General features: G+C 39.5%; 1 protein-coding gene across 14 annotated transcripts in view; it reads right to left on the bottom strand.

The window, feature by feature from the left end:
* ADGRL2 (adhesion G protein-coupled receptor L2) overlaps positions 1-20,125 on the bottom strand; it is a 181,909-nt gene that overhangs the window by 141,850 nt on the left and 19,934 nt on the right. For 5 of the 14 annotated variants that reach the window (XM_065673677.1, XM_065673676.1, XM_065673680.1 and 2 more), the window contains exon 1: positions 19,020-19,827. The exons of 1 other annotated variant lie outside the window; for it this stretch is intronic. The gene's annotated coding sequence lies outside the window, so the exon portion shown is untranslated. Of the gene's footprint in view, positions 1-19,019; positions 19,828-20,125 lie in introns of those variants that run through there. 8 more of the 14 variants (XM_065673679.1, XM_065673683.1, XM_065673668.1 and 5 more) reach the window with 5 other exon arrangements.

Genomic DNA, 20,125 nt, shown 5'->3' with positions numbered 1-20,125 from the left:
ACATCAGACGTATGCCCTGCCATGTGCTAGCCTTACATGTTCTTGAAGATTTACTGCTGCTGTAGTAGTCTCATGGCTATTTCAAATCCAGGTCACAACTTTCCACAGTCACTCAGATTAACATTTGCAATTTAATCTATTTTAACATAGGAATTCAACAGCACTGAGACGAAAACAAGGTGACTCTTTTGCTCAAAGATGACTGAATATTAAATATGAAATTTAACAGGTTTTAATCATAACAGTTTGTAAACACTGTAATATATATGTCTGCCCTAATTTAGTAAGATGGAATTCGCGCATAACACTCATCAAACTGAGCACAAAAAAATTGTTCTGGCATTTCACTAAATTAAAATCTTCAGTCCCCACAGCAAGAATGCACAAATTTAGATTTTATTAATACTTTAAATCAAACTCACATTTATGAAAGGCAATTTACAAGTCATCTTCTCCTGTGATAGCAAGAACAGAACAGGGTCTTAAGCATATTTTTACAGACACTTTGATGACAGCCTAACCTTTTGGTCTGTTTGCTATTTTTAACAAAAATCACATTTTCTTTGAAATCCAGCAATTCTTGTTCTCATGAATATAGTTTTAAGCCTTCAGTGACAGAGCGGCTGACAGCTCAACAGATATAAGGCAAATTTAAGAGAAGTTGTCCCTGTTAAGAAAATGCATGCCATTTTACCAGCTTCTCATTCAGCAATCTGAAAAACTCCAAATTTAATCCAGATCACCCTATTTCACAGCTTGCCCAAAGATATCACACTGTGCAAAACCTTCACGCTCACAAAACCACGCAAGTTATACACATGCTCCACAAGCCACCTTGATTTAACTGGTGCTCTATGCACTTCAATATTTCAAATTTCTAACACTAAATAACACTATCAAGCCGCCTGCATTGCAGGCGCTTCTGCAATAGATTACAAATCAGATGCACAATGAAATCATCATCATCAGGTAGACTCCCCCGTACTGCCAGTTACTCACCAGAAATCAGTGAGAGTCACACCGTGGGGCCAGAAAAAAAGGAGAGAGGAAAAAAAGAAGGGGGGGGGGGGGGGGAAGGGGAAAAAAAGCCAATGGAGCAGGCAGTGCTGGAAGATGGTATTCCCCCCCAGCTAGTTTGAAGTGCAAGGGAAGTGGGAAAGCCCTTGGGTAGGGTGTAGAAGGAAAGCACGCAGATGGAAATGGAAAGGCCTAAGGAAAGATGCAGCAGCGCGGGCAGGCTCGCCCTGCATGCCATGGGTGGATGTGTCAGGGAGCCTGTGCAAAATAAAGAGGCAATTGAAGGAGCGGAGGAAGACTGACAATGAAGGAATGCAAGTCAACAGGGAACAGAAAACATGCATCACAGTACAGAAAAGGGAAGGACTTGCTAGTATGAAGTATCTGAGTAATCTGATTTCCTTCAACTAGACTGACAGCATTTAGGATCAGCTGCCACACTTCCATAACTCCATGTACAAAACTTACTTCTAACCCAGGACACAAACACAAGCTACACTAACTGCAACTATCTGCTTTTTAATCCATACGAAAAGCCAACCAACCCACATCAGAGGCCACAAATCTGAATGACGAGTAAGTCGAAGCAGTAATAAATGTCAGAAGAAGGGCCAGAACACATCTGCAGAGATGTATGTCTGCGTACGTACCTGCATAAAATTATTTAGAAACATTTGCTGTTCTGAGAGTAATTATATTCTATAAATAACTGATGATTTCACAGTGCAATAATAATTAAAAAAAGCTGACCACAATTTCAACACATCTATTACACATTCTGGGCATTTTTTCTGTTTAAAAATCAAATCCAGAAGAGACTGTGACAGTAATAAGCGTACGGTTTATTTATAGGTCACTACGGGACTGAACTAAGATTTTATCTCTGGAAGAAGAGAAAGACAGGAGGAGAAGTAACACAGACAAAAACAGAACGGAAAAAAAAACCCAACCCAAACCTAAAGGACCATCTCGGATACGTAAGAAGTCACAGACGGAGGCACGACAGAACACTTCACTTGACACTGCCTGGTTATCAACATGCTCTCTAGAAGTTACTGAGTTTTATTTTAATCTCTCTTCAGTCAAAAGGTGATTTGATGGTTTTGACCTAAAAATAGCAGCTTTACAGATCTTCTAAAAATAGAAATATCTAACCCAAGATTACTAGGGTGGACAAGAAGAGCTTGCAGCAAGCACAGTGTAAGATTTCAACAGCCAGACATAATTTCTGGTCACCAAAACAAAACCAAATTCCCTGTTTCAGTATTATTTCATAACAATGAAGTAAAAATCACTCTTTAGGTTTCCCTCAGTGTTGTTGTTTACCTATTAGAATATGTACATCTACAGTCCAGCTGGCCGAGAGCAGAATGAAGGAAACCGCTCTTCTTGGCTGGCAGCAACCTTTGTCCGTGCCTCTGGACAAGCATGTCTTCTCCTGACCTGCCTCACATTTTATTACGTGATAAACTGCACACTTTGTATTTTTTAATAAGTACCATATTAATAAATACCAAAGACATACACGTACTGAATCATACACACAGTTACGAGCAGACATTTACTATTGTTCAATTTCTGTTATTATTCCATTCACTTCTGAAAACATTTATAAAAAACAGCCTCTAATAGTATCTTTAAGATAGCTACAAATAACAATGTTTTCAGCTAAATACTTTCAAATATTTAAATATACTTTCAAATATTTAAACATATTTAAATATACTAATGTTTCATTTCTCTCCAGGAAGTGGTCTTGCAATGACCACTAACAGCTCTAACATCCAAGCGGTGGGTACCCACTGCTTCAACATTCACAAAACATCAATTTCTTAAAACCTGAACCTTTCCCACTTTCTAGTTTAAGCCCCACTCAGTAAGTCATAATTATGGTTATTCTATTACAGGTACTGGAATATTACTCATTAAACTGGGGTTGAACAGGCTGTGGTATGGGAAAAGTACCACTGCCCTTCTACTATGTACCAGAACATCAATAATTCAAGCTGAATAGGGAAACACTATTCAACAAGATGATTAATTTTTAAGAATGTGGTGGGGATAGTAGCAAACATCACAGAACAATTTTAAGTTTTACCAGAATCACCAACAAAGCTTACAAACATGAAGTCTTAGAAATAAATAAATCTACACCTCTTCTTGTTTCAGGTTAAAAAACCTGTACTCTAGGAACCACAACTCTGGAAGTCAGCCAGCAAAGCTACGAGCGTCACTGGGCTGGGGTACTCTGCTGTTACGAGTAAGCAGTAGAGTACTTTGTACCATGTATACTGTGCTGCACCACTTAACAAGGTTTGTCAACACAACTCTGAGGGCTTTTTGATCTTAAAGCTGTTCTGTTGTAGGTTCCCCATCCAGAAGCAAACATTCAGTGAAACTGAACGTCAGTGAGCATGCCTAAGAACGCACTGGTTCTAATAAGAAAAAGAATAACCTACGATGCAAAAACTAAAAATGCAAAATACAACTGTCCTCTGTGGCATCTCCATTTCCAACACACTGGTATAACTGCACGGACTCCAGACATGCCATTACTCCAGATGCTCCCACAAGCTTCCCAGGGTCCCCGCAACACTCACCTACAGCCCTGAGCATAGAGCAGGGTCAAAGCCTCCCCCAGCCTTGGTGCATGTGTGAGACCTTTCCGGGAAGAAAGATAAGCAAATCTATGGACAGAATGAACCTTTCTGCTCATAAGTGCTCTTACAGTTTCCATAGTGAATGTCATTTACATGAAGACATTATAAAGGTTCCCACATGAAAATGCATCTCTGGCATAATTACATTCTTTCAAGTTACTCTTCCTCCCACTTGCTATAGTTCTTAGGTGAAAGGAAAATATTGACAAAAACAGGACAAGAGGGGGACATAAGGTAACCACAGACTGAAAAACATGAAACCACCAAGCCATTTACAACTATTAAAAAAAAACAACAAAACAACAAAACAAACAAAAAAACCCAACTTTAACTCTTCATTGCTACTGGGCAGCCTCAGATGAACTACACAGGGTAAGATACTCTTTAATTTATAGCCTAAGGGCTTTTCCATGTTTAAGAGGAAGGAGCATGTGAAGAAATACTGTATCTTTCTCAACCTGACTGTTCTTTGAAATGTCTTCATTAAAATGGAGATTTTGACTTTTTGACTGTGACTAACAGAAAAAGGACAAACCTGGTTTCTGAGGATCTTCATCTGCAGACAGCGCACACAACGCTCCCCTCTTTCATTTCACAATGATCATGCTTTTATGTCGCAGGTAATTTTTGAGGGAGAGTGGCAGATGTGACTACCCCCAGTTCATGACGATTAACTAAATTAGTTCTAATTACACCTCTGTGTTATTACAAAGCAACTGAAAGCATCTAGCCATGAATTTGGATTAGCAGCACTGAAGGACTCACATTTTCCTAGACCCGACTGGCAGCGATGACCACAACCACCACTGCATGCAGGATGACGACATTTGCATAGCAGACCCTGTCACAAGAGACCTCCAAATCACAAGCTTAGAGAAAAATAGGTGCCCCCTGTGTTTGGAGTGCTCTGGGTTGTTGTTTCTTTCTTATGATAGGAACACCTTGTGCACATTGGCATTCACAATTTTTCCACAAACACTGCAGTAAAACCACAATTTGTTCAATGGTCAGATGGATTTGAGTGAATTCTAGAGCACAATACCAGCAGCTACTTCTTTACACCATTTGTGAGCCATAATAAAATTCCAGAGTGTATTTGCTCAGTTAGTTTAGCAGAAGCTAATATTTCCTATATGCACAAGCCCTGAACAGTGGATCTTTTACATAACTTAAATAATGCCTGCAATTAAGTGACTGAGGAGATATTAACTGCACTTCTCAACTGCAGAGAATTTGTGAACACAGTTGTCTTAGCCATACCACTGAAACGGCAACACATTTTCTTACTGCCCCACATATTTTTCATAAAACCTTACCAGTTATTTTTAATACTCTGTTAATGCTGCAGCTTTACCTGGTGCACAAGTTATTATATAGCTATTTAAAATATAAACAAATAATTTACTGATTATCTTCCAGCAGACCTGCTATAAAACCTTCATTTATTTAATTTTCCTTCAATTAACAGATAGGACTCCAGCAATCTTTTTTTCTTTTTTTAATACGTATAACTATATATTGAACAAAAATAATTGTTATAAAGAATTGTTTCATGTATTGAATGATTTTCTGTGAAAAATAACCAAGAACTAATTTATCATTTACAGAATCTCAGCAGTCTGTCACACGCAAAGATCAGTCAAAGCTGGACAAAACAGTAATCTAAATATAATTAAAGTAAGCCGAATTTTAAAATTGACCATTAATTAAATAGGTAATAGAAAGATGCCAACTTCACTACCTTATTAGCTTAAAATAAATCTAAGGGACTGTAAGTTCAGAAGCATCACAATAATCAGAAATAACAACATTAGAAGTGAAGACACAGTAAAAATGTATGAATTCTACACAGGTGACAGAAGTGCAAGGAAAAATTTCATTCACAGGTATACTTGAAAAGTTATACCGGTTTTACGTGCTCTGTTCGGCAGATTTTTCAGTTGTGAGCCAAGAACTGCGATTACTTGCATCCACCCCATTTGCCAAATATGTAAGCTTTATTAGTCATAGCAGCACTGCTGCTCCAAACAGACAAACAGATATAAATAAAAAAGACAGACACCAAAAAAAAAAAAAAAAAAAAACCCAGACTTATCCCTTCTTCGGGGTTAGTTGTCTGTGGGCAGTTAAGTATGACTTAGTGTGGATTCATTTTTAATGCATACTCAAGTAAAATTACTACAGTGTGGATTGTGCTTTGATTTATTGTCTTGCAAACAGAAGAATACTAATTTTAAGAAGCCATTCATTACAGCCTCTGTACAAAAAGAAAAACAGTTAATTTTCATCTTACAGCTTACATGTACATATCCCCAAAATATTTCAGGAAAGTGAGTAAGGCTAACAATTTGATAAGAATATTTCTGAATATATTTTCCTCCTTCAAACCTAGACATTGTTGTCTAAAACATCAAAAAACTTTGTTAATGATAAATGTGTAAAAAAAAATAATTCCACTGTAGCCAATTTTTAATACTTTAAATTAATTATACATAATGGTAGCATTTAAAGCACTGATAAAAATGCTTTACCTCTTACTGAATTTTTATGCATTATCCATCCTTCTATTCTAAGTACTGCTTCTTCTCAGTTAGGGTACACAAGCCAGGAACTGCCCTCAACAATGCAGCCACAGTTCACGCTCTTAAATCGGTTGGAGCTCCACATTCATCAGGGGCAACATTTGTCCTTTTGTGTTTTCTTTTTACTTATAGACAAGAGTTACAATTGTTTTCCACAAAAATGAATGTTCAAAATGGACAAGATGTGAAGCCAATCTAAAAACCTTACAGGAGTTTTTCTAAAATAGAAAATGTTATCCTTTGGGTCATAATTCTTGTTCTGAATTTAAGACAAAGCTCCAGAATTTTGTTCCAGTTGGATAAACACAAGACGTACAAGTCATTCAACATTATTATGACTACAAAAATAATGATGTTTTTAAAATTCATCATTTAATCCAGTTATTCTCCAGTAACTCACCAGAAAACACCTAAATCTGTGTGCAACCTTACCTTCAATTAGCACATTTTTTAGAACTGGAGTATTTAATTTCAAAAGAAACAGGTGCATCTTTCCTCTGGCTTTTGGTAATCAACAGCAATTTAAAACAGATGGGTACAGGATCTTTCTACATTAAGTCTTATATGTGGAATTAATCCAAAACATCCAGGAAATGTCAAGTCTTACAAATTTAAATAACACTATCCATGCATGTGTGCAATACATGGAACATGTACTGGGAAGTTCTCCTACAGTAAGAACTTCCATCTAGAAACTTTCTTCATTTGGAATGACCTAACTATAATTTTGTTACAGTGAATAAGGAAAACAAAGGTTGCTTGTTTAAACACTTATTGTTACAGTATTTATTGAATTACACCTCAAGGTGTTATCTTAAAATGTGTGGCTATTTCATCACACTTTGCCATTCTGCTCTTCTACTCAATGCAGTTATTCATAAATTACTATATAACCTAATGTATTTTGTTCAATCTGTCCCCGTAAGTTTTTTATTGATAAAACATAATTCATTTTATTAAATGTGACTGGTACATTGCTTCTGCCAAATAAGTTAAGTATTAATGTCTCACTTTTTTGTGTTTAAAAGAAAAAAAAACAGATGGAAGAATTTAAGAAGTAAGAACAGCTTGAATGTCACTTACACGAAAAACTGTACTAGGATGACATTATTGTCACTTTTAGAAATTACTACAAGCAACAAATAAAAGTACGTTACTTATCACCATAAAAAGCTGGTGCTAATGAAACAGAAAATGTGTGTTACGCTACAGCTAAAACAAAGGAACACGATTTTATACAAGCAGGCTCTTACACTGTAGCAAATAAATTACCACTGTTCAAAATACAGAGGTGTTAAAAAAATTCATCTTAATCCCAGCTGTTATTACCCTCACGACAGAATTAAAGTCACATACACGTCTTGATTCTCATATTGTTCGGCACTCTCCACTGAATGGAATTTCTGAAACATCCTTACCTCACCAAGAAAGAAAAAGACACACTGTGTAAAGAAAGATTATGTCCACTGCCTCCCCATAATTCCTCAACAAGATTAAGAAACCTCTTTCTTCATCATGACTAATACATCAGTATTTTCCCATGTGAAAAGAATGATGCAACTTTTCAACTCCTCGTACTCCAAAATCTCTACAAAAGACATCACTTATATATTTTCTGTAAATCTTACCATTATAATCCTATTGGAGTGTAATTGCTGTGGCTAATATTCTTACCCTGTTATGAAAATGCTCAACATAAATGTGGCACTGAGTTGTTAAGATAATACATGGTCATGCTGTGAGAGGGTAATACCTATACAATAGCCCCTGCCAATACCATAAATCTCTTTATTAGACAACAACCTATTACAGGAGATCTACTTAACTGTTTCCCTACTTAGAGGGCCATTTGGTGTTACAATAACAAGCTGACTTTTCACATTAGCAAGGATTAGCCAGTATAAATAAAAAATTGACAGAGTTGCTGCTCTTTTAGATATGGTACATTTTTCCTGGTGTTTAAAACCAGAATCCAAGCTAAAACCCTAAGACTACGTTAGGCTGAACATATATTAAGTTTAAAGTTCTCCTTAAGCTAACAAAATAAAAAAAAAAAAATCAACTCAAACCAATTTATGTGGCAGATTTATTGCAGAAGAGTATGTTACGGAGAGCTGTTTCTGTTTCATGAAATGTGCATGCATACTGCTTAATTTCCTAACAGCATCATAGCAAATCATCTTTAAATTTACTGAAATATTTTAAAGTAAAATGATTGCCACCATTTTCCCAGAGATAGACAGTGCAGAATTCATCTAAGTACCACCTATTATGCTTCTTGCTCAGCAAGAAAACTGTATTATAAATGAATTATTTTCTTCTCTGAAGTCTTAACTTTTTGAAAGATCACACACTTTCATCATCCAGAAGACTATAATACAAATTATAAAACCTGCAGTATACCAGATCATTTCTTTCATTAAGCCAAATTAAGGAAAAAAAACACCACTTAAACTGAGTATTTCTGATTCTTCAAGCTAGTTTTTAATTTAGAATTTATATATAAATTTAGGTTATGATATTCCTTGCTCTTTGTTGTATTTTTCTAAAGCTTAGGACAGCAATCCTTCCCACTGTTTCCTGCTTCAATCCGACTGTATGTATTCATTAATTACATTTGGATGAAATTCATTCACCTTTTTATATTTTATAATGGAGAAAAAGCAAAATTAAGAGTTAGCCTTGCACATGCAATCACCATTACAATTTATAACACTTGCTTGCATAAATAGAAAAGACTTACCTATTGCCTTTTGGCTAGCACACTACACGAGATGTACCGAAGACCTGGAAGCACTGTCTCTCTCATGCTGACATGACATTCTCAGAATCAGAGAAGACAGTTTACGCAACAAAAACTTGCTTCCCGTCATACTGTGTACCAGAACTGTCCTCTTGCACCTCAACATGTAAGAATTGTTTTCCTTGGTTCCTTCTTAAACTTTAAATGAAAAAAAAAAGCTACTTCTCTGAAATATGAAGTATTTCTGAAGTCAGCCTCTGCTTACTGATGTTTTGAGATTTTTGCCCGGTGCTATTTACTGTTGCTGATGGACAGCCTTTTTAAAAGCTATCTTGCAGAGCCTTTCTGCTCTGAATAACAGAGAAGGCACTGTGAAATGAAATTGTACTTACTGGAAACAATTCAGCTCTGAATGCCTTGATTACTCTGATTACCTCATATACAAGCTCCCTCTGCAGGTAATAGGAAGAATGAGCAAAAATATGTGGAAGATGTGGGTAACAGCCGGCACAGAAACCTGAATAACCAGTCATCATCTTAAGGAAACTCCCTCAAAAATCCTTCTCCTGTGTTACCTGACATGAGGAGTTAACATAGAAAACATTCTTTCTTGTATTTCCCAGCTATGCCTCTAGTCCCCTCAGAGAAGTTAAACATTCAGCTCTAGTCTTTCCTATATCAAGATACACAGATTTTTTTTTCAAAATCACCTAAATGACGTAAATCACCTAAATGATGTCAGGGCGGGGGGGGGGGGGGGGGGGGGGGAGGTGAAAAATTCTCTGCTTATCCAGAACCAAACGGAAATGAAAGACCACCCCAAACAAGAAAACAAATTCATCCTATCTGATACATCTCCCTAACCCAAAACCAACCAAACAACAGCATCCATCATTCTATTTTCTGCTGGGAGATAAAACCCAATGCCACTTTCAGATACAATTACACATGCACTCCACTGAAGTTTAAAAAGCAAATGAACTGAATGGTAAGTTACTTTGAAAACTAAGAAAGCCATTATCAATTTTATGAAAATGTGAAGTAACAATGTAGTTTTTCATCTAACTGGAGGTAAACTCCTTATTTTCCAAAAGGCATTATCCTTACCTTAAAATGTCTTACGTTTCTTCGCTGTAACGGCATGAGCTTTCTAGATAAAAATCCCTTCAACGCAAATGGGAAAAGGCTCCAATGAATGAAGCTATAAATATTAAGCAGATCAAAATTAAGCCTTCATCCTGTCTAACCTTTAGCACACACTCAAAAATACTGGGAAGCCATCAGGCAACACTAATTTCTCTTGTAACATGTAAAGAATTAAAGTATGCCTGTGGTTTTATTTCTCTTACAGAGCCAAATCCTACTTTCCCACTTTCTTTCCCTCTGCAAGTAGTGCCATTAGACTCAGGCAGAATGTTCATAAAATAAATGCATATGCACAGGGAAAAGTCATATATACCCTTTTCTTTAATTTTCACTGGAAAAATAAACTCCAAAATACAACCTTTCAAGGTCTGAATGTCAGCATTAAAAAAAAAAAAAAAAAAAAGTGGAAAAAAAAGACTTAAAAGCTCATGATATTCTAGTATAGCTACAGCCAGTACATGGGACAAATGTAGGACAAATATGGGGTGTTCACTTCAATATGGTGAAACTGCTGCACACACAGCTCTTTACTGCTGAAGTATCTTTTACAAATGGATCACAACCAGTTATTATCAGATATTATTATACACCTCCTCAAATGAGAGAAAAGAATGAGGAAGTAAAGAAAGCGGGGAGGAGGGGAAATAATTTAAACATTTTGGAGAGATGTTCTATTCAAGCACCAGGTCAGATTATTGCCTGAAGGGCAAAAGGATTTCTTCTCACTTTCAAATTATGTCAGCCTGCAACTTCCCTCCCTTTCCAAAACAACTGCCAGCCTCAGCCCATTTTCCTGGCACAGCAGCTCAGCCAGGGATACATCTCAGCTGCTGAGGCACCTTCTCTCCTTGAAGCACTTTACACTGATTTACACAAGAATCAGGCTCACTGATTCAAAGTCTGCATTTAAGAAATACCTATCAGACTGAAGGAAATCAAAGCTGCAGGAGACACTGCCCTTCAATATTTAAATGACAAATTTACCAACAAAACAGCTATGAATTGGTCTTCTGGAGAACACTCACTTTATTCAAACCCAAGATACAATCACTATTCATTCTGGGAAAGGAAAGTTTTCCAAATCGGTCACTTCATGTAGAAAAAGTCTAAATTAAGCTCAGAAGAATGAATACAGGGATGCTTGGATCAGATGAAAAGAATTCTGCCTTCCATCAACACGAGCATCGGGAATTTACCAGAGAAATGCAGAGTCAACAGCAGAACTTGTTCTCAGGAATTTTTTTCTTTAAATGTCACTTTATTTCGAAGCAACGCTGCCTATGGCGAGGGAATTGTTTCTGAATGCTGTTCACACCGGTACAGACTGCTATGCCGTAAAAAGTGACAAACAGAATACTGTAAGGGAATATATAGAAAGGCGAACTAAAGAATCCTTCTGGCATGCAATCTCCCTACACTAATTTCAGAGTAAGGCACTCACTCTATTTACAACGGATCCCATCAACAGCAATGCAAGTATGATAGTTAGAAACAAGGTCGGTCATCCCCTCCCCAGCTGCCAGAAACAACTTTTAACAGTAATCGGCATAAGATTATCCTGTCATCTAGATTCAGAGCAACAACCGGTTTTAGGTGTTGACTGATAGGAAAATGCCAATAGAGGGCACAAAGGAAAGCAGCAGCCTACCCTAAATGAGAGATTTGGGATTTTATCACGTCCAGAGGCAAACAAATAAACAGAAGCAGCCTAATTTCTAAAGTGCAATTCCACAGTGATAAACTGTTTTGCTGCTACTTTGCTGATATTATCCATTTTTTCAACAGTCACAGATACAAATCTAACCGTACATTGAGATACGCCTCTCTAGCTGCTGTGCACACGGTGTGCTCAGCTGCTCCCTACGCTGTTCCCACCACAGAAAGCAGCAAAGAAGCCCCCCCAAAAATACAAGATTTCCCTTCTTTACCCATCTTCTTTACCATAAAAGGTGAAAATACTCCCAACACATAATCTGTGCATCAAGACGACCCTGATTTAAAAATTAACGTATTAAACACACTTTTATTTGTACACTATCAGAATTCAGGGCCTTAAGTAGCAGTCTTCATTCCTGTAACTTCATTCCAGCTTTTGTAGCTCTTTGTGACCAAGTGACACACCACTAAAACATAAATACAGTATTAAAAACCCTCACATATATTGATCAGCGTCAAGTCAATCTGCATTACGTTTCAAAAACTGCTTCTCTTTCTCCCCTATACTGCCGCTTGGGCAAAAGGAAGTATCTTTCTTGGGCAGCAAATACATTGAAACACACTGCTAAAGCAAAAGACAGGAATTTCAGAGTTACTTGGTACACCAAGGGACAAAATAAGCTGACCTAGACTCTACCATATTTGTGTGAGAAAATGGCACAAGATAAATCTCCTATGACAGAAAACCTGCATTATGTTAAAAGGAAAATATTCTTATTATTGCACCTACGTAAGAAACCCAAGTAGCTTCTTATTAGCTCTAACTAGATTTTCCCTGAAGCTAGCTACTTTCACTACTGAAACACAGACATTGATACTTAAATCTTTTTGTATAAATGTTAGCGTTTGTAATGTGCTCCTAAGAGATTAAGATTAGAAAAAAAATAACCACACAACCAAGACGGGCCCCATTTTTCTCAGACCATGATCACTTGTCAAGCCATGATTAATGCTGTGCTCTGTAGAGGGAGACATTACATCTAGGCTACAACAGACCTAAATTCTACCCTAAGGCAGAAGTCTGATTTAAACATCTCTATTCAAAGTGACATTTGTCCTCTCTTTTCAACCAGTTTCCTCTGAAATTCCAGTAAACTGACTTTGTGACCTACAAATGGTCCATTGATTCTAACTTGTCATGTTGCCTGTCCTTGTAGCAAAGTTAGTTTTGGTGACTGAATGAAGCAAGATGCTTTGCATTCAAGAAAAATACAGGAGCGGAGTCCATTAGGTGCTCCATTAAATGCTCGCTTGGATAACAGCAACGAGAATGTACGGCTGTAAGGATTCCAGCTTATACAGAAGAACTAAAGATGGATACTGAGGTCAACATTAAAAATCAGAAAATGTTTTTATATTCAGAAGTAACAATGGCCTTCATACTCTGAGGTGATGAGCAAAGATCATTTTTTTGTATAACAGACAAGAATACGGCATTGTCAGGGCCACCCTGAAAAGTAATTACATTTTATCTCTTGCCTTTCACTCTGAAATGTCTGCTAAGGTATTTACATTTGTCTGTTACAAGAACAACAAGCTAGACAGCAGAAAAAAATAGTTGTGATCACTTATCTCAAGTAAATACTATTTCTTCAGTGAATGGTATTATTCCATCTATTTTATAAAGTTATTGTTAGGTCCTCCGATTTAACTGTAACTGCTATTGTAGGAATAAAAATAAGACATGCTTATACCTCATAAAGAAATAGCCAAACAGCAGACCTGGACATGTAGAATAGTCAATATCCTTCTTACTGAACATGAAAAATGGCAATGTTTGATAATATTAAGCAATTTAGACAGTGCTGGCAAGTTCCTACTAGCCAAGGTAATCTTATTTCTGGTGTTTTTCAGGGTAAATTGATTATTTTTTTTTTTCTTTCTTCCTCTTAGCTGCTCTGATACTTGAACAAATTTATACAAGTGTGATGGGATTTTACTTAGCAGACAACAAACAAAACATTCCCCAAACATGAAGTACCTTACTCATAAAAATGAATTTTTGTTATAATTAAGCAAACTGCATTTAAGCTTGCTTTGTGCCAGGACAACAATCAACAGCATTTTGTTGGAGACTGCACTCTACCTGCAGGTGTTAAGCACTGTGCTTGCTTCAGTCAGGCTGCAATGTTTTTGATTGTTATGCCTTTCTAAATAATCTGGGTAAACAGCAGGCTACAGTAAGTCACATCATTACAATACCTTATGAAAATCAGAAAGGAAGAAACCATGACATATGCAGATTACATATGCTTCTAAAACCCATAAAATACTCCATTTAATGTAATGACCTGGAGATGTTACGATTCCGAATTTGTAGGCTGGCTTCCCCCCCCCCCCCCCCCCCCCCCCCAAGGAATGACTTTCTAGTTAACTATCAGTTTGTATGTAGAGAATACTGTAAGACCTTAAGCAAGTGTATTTCTATAACTGAATCGTTTACAGTAAGCGACACTATCTTCAGACCCTATGCTGTAGAAACACATCTCATACAGGTTGGAAAAAAACCCAAATCCATGAACTCCAAAACATTATGTACTGAAAAGGGCTTTAAGCCTGTCATCTTTCACTTTTTAATGAACAGCTGAAGAGCGTTAAAAAGAATTACATTTGTTAACTGAACACTGGCAGTATTTTCTAGACCAGGTACACATTCACATGAATTCACTAGTTACCGATATTCCAACAGAGCCACATACTCCTTTTATTTTAAGAACTGTTGGGGAAAAAAAATGCAGCTACCTTTGAAAAGTATTTTAATATTAAACATGATTGTATTGAGAATGGCCTTAAAATAGCTTTTGTTTTTCCAGTTTTCTTAACTCCCAATTACAACCGTGACGGTTTAAATCTTTTTACTTGTTTCAAATTCAGGGTTTTTTTTTTAATAACAGACAGCATTTAAGTTTAAAAGCTGCACATAAATACTTAAAAAGGTGGATTTCTTGCAATTCCAAATCGTGTTTGTACATCAGAAACATCAATCCTGAAAAATGCTTCAAAAGAGTCTGTTTTAACGTAACATCCTCAAGTAACATGTCTGACATGGAATTTCACTAGCCTAGGCTCTGAAGTATATTGCTTTATAACTGACTGCTTTTCCGCCTATGCAAGAATATGATTTCAATTAATACACCAGATGTAGTTTAACTTGTTGTCTTGCAGCTGACCAGGTAAAACCATTAATCATTACTTCAGTTCTTGTATTAGCAGTCATTCACAGATATTCCTCAGTGGAAATGCAGAGGAGGCATAGAGCACTTTTTCATACAAAACATTTCCAAGTGTTTTTCTTCATTATTTAAGGCATAGTGCTATCCTCAGCAAGAGCCATATTCTAAGGTAACAGTATTTTCTTACGTGTATGTCAGCATATTAGCCAGACACAAGGATGAGCTAGGGCTTGGAAATACATAAACTTTTTAGACCAAATTACAGTAAAAGCTTACATTTCTACCCTCTCTAAACATTAAACAATTATTTATATTGAATGGGTTTTATTATTTGTAGGAATTTATGATATGCGACATAGAATCGTATTGCAAATATAACTTAGATAAATATTTTGCCTAACTAGAGACTTCTCTTTCCACCTCCTTAGGTGAAAATACTGGACCATTCTAAAAAGCTGTCACTCAAGACTGCAGCAGTTTGATTCATCAAACTACTTCCATTAAAAAAAAAAAATACATTAATCAAAACACCATGTCTATATACTGCATTTGCAGCAATAAGATTAATCATATTAACAACCATAAAGGCTACAAACTCCTAAGACTGTACCAGTCTTAGGTATTTAAATTAGCTTATTTAAATTTTCATAAGGTGCTTCCTTACTAGACACTAGCATTCCTGACTTACCCCCTTTCCTGACTTTACACATTAAAAGCAGTAAGAGATAAATAAAGCATTGAGAAAGCTTCTGAAGTGATCAAATAAGAACTAACTAGGCAAACTTTGGTGGGTTGTTCTTTTTTTTAAAGCTCTCCTCTTGCTCATTTTAAGAAGGGAAACACCCAGAAGCCTAGTGTTAATGTCTCTGCTGATTGTGAAAATTGCAGCAATAAAAACTCCCAACTGCTTGTCTTAAATTAAGACTTGCAAGACTACATGTGAGATCTGTATCTTTACATTAGTTTTTATAACATTTGGAAGTTTGGTTGCCTGCTTTGATGTTGGTCTATTAATGAGCAGGGGAGCCAAAGCCAGGGAAAAAAAAAAAAAAATGTTTACTGGAAATTCTCAAGTCAAAGCCTGAAGTAATTGGTTTGTTCTACCCCACATGATTCAGTATCCCGATTTCCCCAACTAACCAGCCCCCTGACCTATCTGAACATCTATGCTTTTTTGCTGTTGCCAACACATAGTAAGCCACAGTGATTGAAAATGGCAGCTGAAGCGCTGCTGCAGCACATTAATTTTTCTCTAAGTGGTCCAATTTTGTCATTTGAATGTTGAAATCTTCTTTCCACTATATGTTTTTTCTTTACCTTTACCGATTTGCAGAATTTGGGGTTGCCATCATATAAACCCAAGTGCAACATTTTCAAGACAATTTTCAGATTATCCCAAATAGCTGGAAGGATAATGCACTTTCTTTGTAACATTCTGTATTCAAAGCAGACTAGTTAACAGCAACTTAAGTGTGATAATGGCAATTACACCAATATGTTCCTTTTACACCACCACTACTGCAGACAGCCAAAGATGCTAGGTAAATAAACCGCTGAAATTTACCTGAAAGTAATGACACACATTTTAGGACCACTAAACACGTCTATTTACAGAATGCCCAAACGGTCACGTCCATTTAAGAATAACAGAAATCTTTATAAATTATTAAATTAATTGCAAGTGTTTTCGCCAAGACATACCATATATACTCACTTCCTTCATTAAATGAAAGGAAATTGAAACATGACTGAAGACATCCTACTCTAAGGGCACATCACTTTCACGACTCTCCCAAGCCACCAAATGGAGGACCATAAGGTGGGGGAAAAAAAAAAAAAAAAAAAGACCAAATGCTGCCTACCAAGCACTTAAACCAACTTTTCAAAAAGCACAAAATGTATGGTTTAGTATCTGCACCATTCAAGTAAAAGGCTTGGAAGGAAGGAACACGCAAGGCAGGCATAGGAAGCTCTTTTTTTTTTTTGCCAGAGATATGAACCAGAATACAGTCCCCAAGAAACATCTGGTCCCTGGAAAAGGTCCCAAAATACTGACCGATAACTGGATTTTGCTTGGCTTTTGGGTTGCTGGATTATGAATATTGATTTGCAAACATAATAAATGGGTAGGCCTGGCCACATCCCCTTTCAGACTCAAGGAAATAGCAACAAAAGAATAAACCCCTACAAATACATAGTCACGTAGAACAATTACAGTGTGATAAATGTTCTACACAGCCACCAAAACAGCACTTCTGCCATACTTGGTTTCAAATTATTTACTATATGGTAATACTAACCACAAATTAAGTTATCTTAGCAAACACAGTATCACTGATTAAACGAGATTACAAGAATTACTCATTTTCACTTCTTCAAGGATAAAAAGGAAATGTAAGCATATGGCCGGTGGTGATCAAAACTTCTTTTAAAACTCTCCATAAAAATATCTATTATTCCAGCCTACCCACCCATTAAGGAGGGGAGCGTATTTGTTTCAAAGGTCTGGAACCGAGAGGTCTTTTATTACAAGATTTCATTTGTTTTCTGAAGTAATTAGGTCTTCCCCATTCAGTCCCCTCACGCAGTAACGTGTAGGCCATACCCAGGGCATGAGTGCGGGAGAAAGGGCTTTCTAAATCCCCCTAAAAGCGAGCAGACATCAGACACCACGCAACAGTGCCTGTCATAAAAGGTCACTTTCTTCCCCTCGGAACAAACCATTAATCAATAGAGTGTGATTGTCCGAGCGCTCGCAAGGGCTCTGCAGCGAAGGGACCTTGGGTTTCACTCGCATAATTGCAAAACAGCGAAAGTTCAGAAACATCACCCAAATCCACCTCCCCATTTTACCCCTTTACAATTCCCACTGCCCTTTGGGCCTCTGCTTGGAAGCAAATGGAAGACAGGCTGAAGTTTTCTCAATTGAGCCAGAGCTGAGAAACCTTTGATATGCTAATGTCCTCCTTCAAACGGTAAGAATTCACACTTGCATTAATTCAAACAATTTCTGCAGAATGATGCGAAATGGCACCTCTTTTCGTGGCAGGCAACAAAAGGAAAGAGCCAGAGCGTCAGAGGAAAGCAAACAGCAGAACATTTGTTCTGCAGGACTCCTTCCGTCGCGCACAGGGGCATTTCTATGCAAAGAAAAACACACCTGAGCACCAGCAGCTCTCTTTACTTTCCGACAAACCATGTTCAAACCCCAGCAGGGCTAGCGCAGACTAACAACAAGATGTTATTTTTAGAGCCAGACACAGCAACGGTGCCTCATGACACACTGTTTTCTGTCTCCAGATGGCCCCAGATTTCTACATGTGAAAATAAATAGAAATACAAAGCAAAAAAAAAAAAAAAAAAGGAAAGAAAAAAAAAGAAAAAAGTTGTTCTCACTCCACCAAGGGTAATTTATTCCTCCCCCCGAGGCCACCCCCCACCTGGCACGGGCTGCCGGACGGTCGCTCGGCTGAGTTACAAAAATAAACCCCGCAACAGGTAATTATTTACTGAACGGATGCAACTTTCCCCGCTGCGCGGGACGCGCCGGGGAGCTCCGAACCGCCCCGGGGCCTGCTCCGCGGGAGGACCCCGGCCCGCGGTCCCGCGGCACGGGGACGACGGGGCGGCCGGAGGGGCGGGGGCGGCGGGGACCGGCCACCGCTGCCGCAGGCCCCTCCGCAGGGCTCGGGGGGGTGGACCGGGGGGGGGGGGGGCTCCCGGCGGGCTGAGAGCGGCGGTGCTGCGGCGGCGCCGCGCTGCTCGCGTCCGAGGGCCGCGGCCTCACGAGGGCATGGCGCTTCACCGCCGACGGCCAACGGACCCCGAGGGAACGGGGGGGGGGGGGGGGGGGGGCACCGGCAGGCGAGGCAGAGCCTGAAGTAAGTGCTTCCCCGCCGGCGGCTCGGTGCGAACCGCCAGAAGTAGGGAGCAGGCGCCGGCAGAAACGAGCGGCGAGGCTGCAGCGAGGAGCTCCGCTTACCTCTGTCGGAGAGCCGAAGGCGGGCTGGGATCTCTCACCCTGGCGGGACCCGCGGGCCGGGTCACCCCGCCGAGCGCAGGGCTGCGGGAGAACGCGGCGGACTTAGTCCCGGGGCTCCGCTGGCGGCTGCGCGGGGAGCGGGCGGGCAAGCGGCGGGCTCGGGCGGACAACGGGAGGCAGCCGGCGCTGCGGCGCGGCGGGCCGGGGCAGCGCAGAGCGGGAGGCGGCTTCTCCTCCACGCAGCCAGCCGGGAGGCTTCGCTGGGGCTAAGTCAACATTTTCCTGCAGTTCCCGACACTCCGCTCCGCATGAAACGTACGATGTAGCCAGGCTCCGGCACGGAGGCACAAGAAGAAATATAAATGCAATTTAAAAACAAACAACGAAATGGAGGGGCGAGCCGGGCGCAGTGCGAGTGCCCAGCCGTTGGAGTCCGTTCTGTGCAGGATCAGGAGGCGATGGCAGCAGCAGGAGTAGCGGGGAACAACTCGAGAATGTTACAATGGATCCCCCCCCTCCTCCGTGTCTCTCGCTCGCACCGACCGGATTTACATCTCCCAGGATGACATTCTGGCCTCTGGCGGGGTGCGAGTCCGGCCCCTGCGCGGATTTTCTCCTCTTCCTCCCGGTGCTGCTGCCCCGCCAGCGACTGGAGACCGGGCGCCGGGCGCTGAGCTTGTAACGCGCGCAGCAATGGGAAAAACGCAATACATACACACAAAAAAAAAAAAAAAAAAAAAAAATCCCAGTGAATTGTATCGCAGCCTCCTTTTTGCTCATGCACCTCTCCGTGTGTGACTGGGGATTGCGAAGTCCTGACACAGACTCTCCACCGGCTCTGAACTGGAGTCACCTCCAGCCTCCTCCCCCTCCAATCTCCACCCCTTCTCCCTCCGCTCCCACCCCTGGCTCAGCTAATCATATAAACATATTATCACGTAGAGCAGCACCAGCGAAGGACAAAAATCTCTCCCTTCGTGCCTTTTTTTCCTCCCTTCCCCCCAACCCCTTCTCCCAGCTGGGGGTGAGGGCTAATAACGAACGCCGGGTTGCTCGGCACCAGAGGCCGAGCGCACCGACTGCGCGCCAAGGCTGCCCGCTCCCGC

This window comes from Lathamus discolor, chromosome 3 (assembly GCF_037157495.1).
Source record: "Lathamus discolor isolate bLatDis1 chromosome 3, bLatDis1.hap1, whole genome shotgun sequence".
In the NCBI taxonomy this organism is placed as follows: Eukaryota; Metazoa; Chordata; class Aves; order Psittaciformes; family Psittacidae; genus Lathamus; species Lathamus discolor.
The sequence above is the reverse complement of the archived record's forward strand: the minus strand, read 5'-3'. Positions and strand labels throughout refer to the sequence as shown.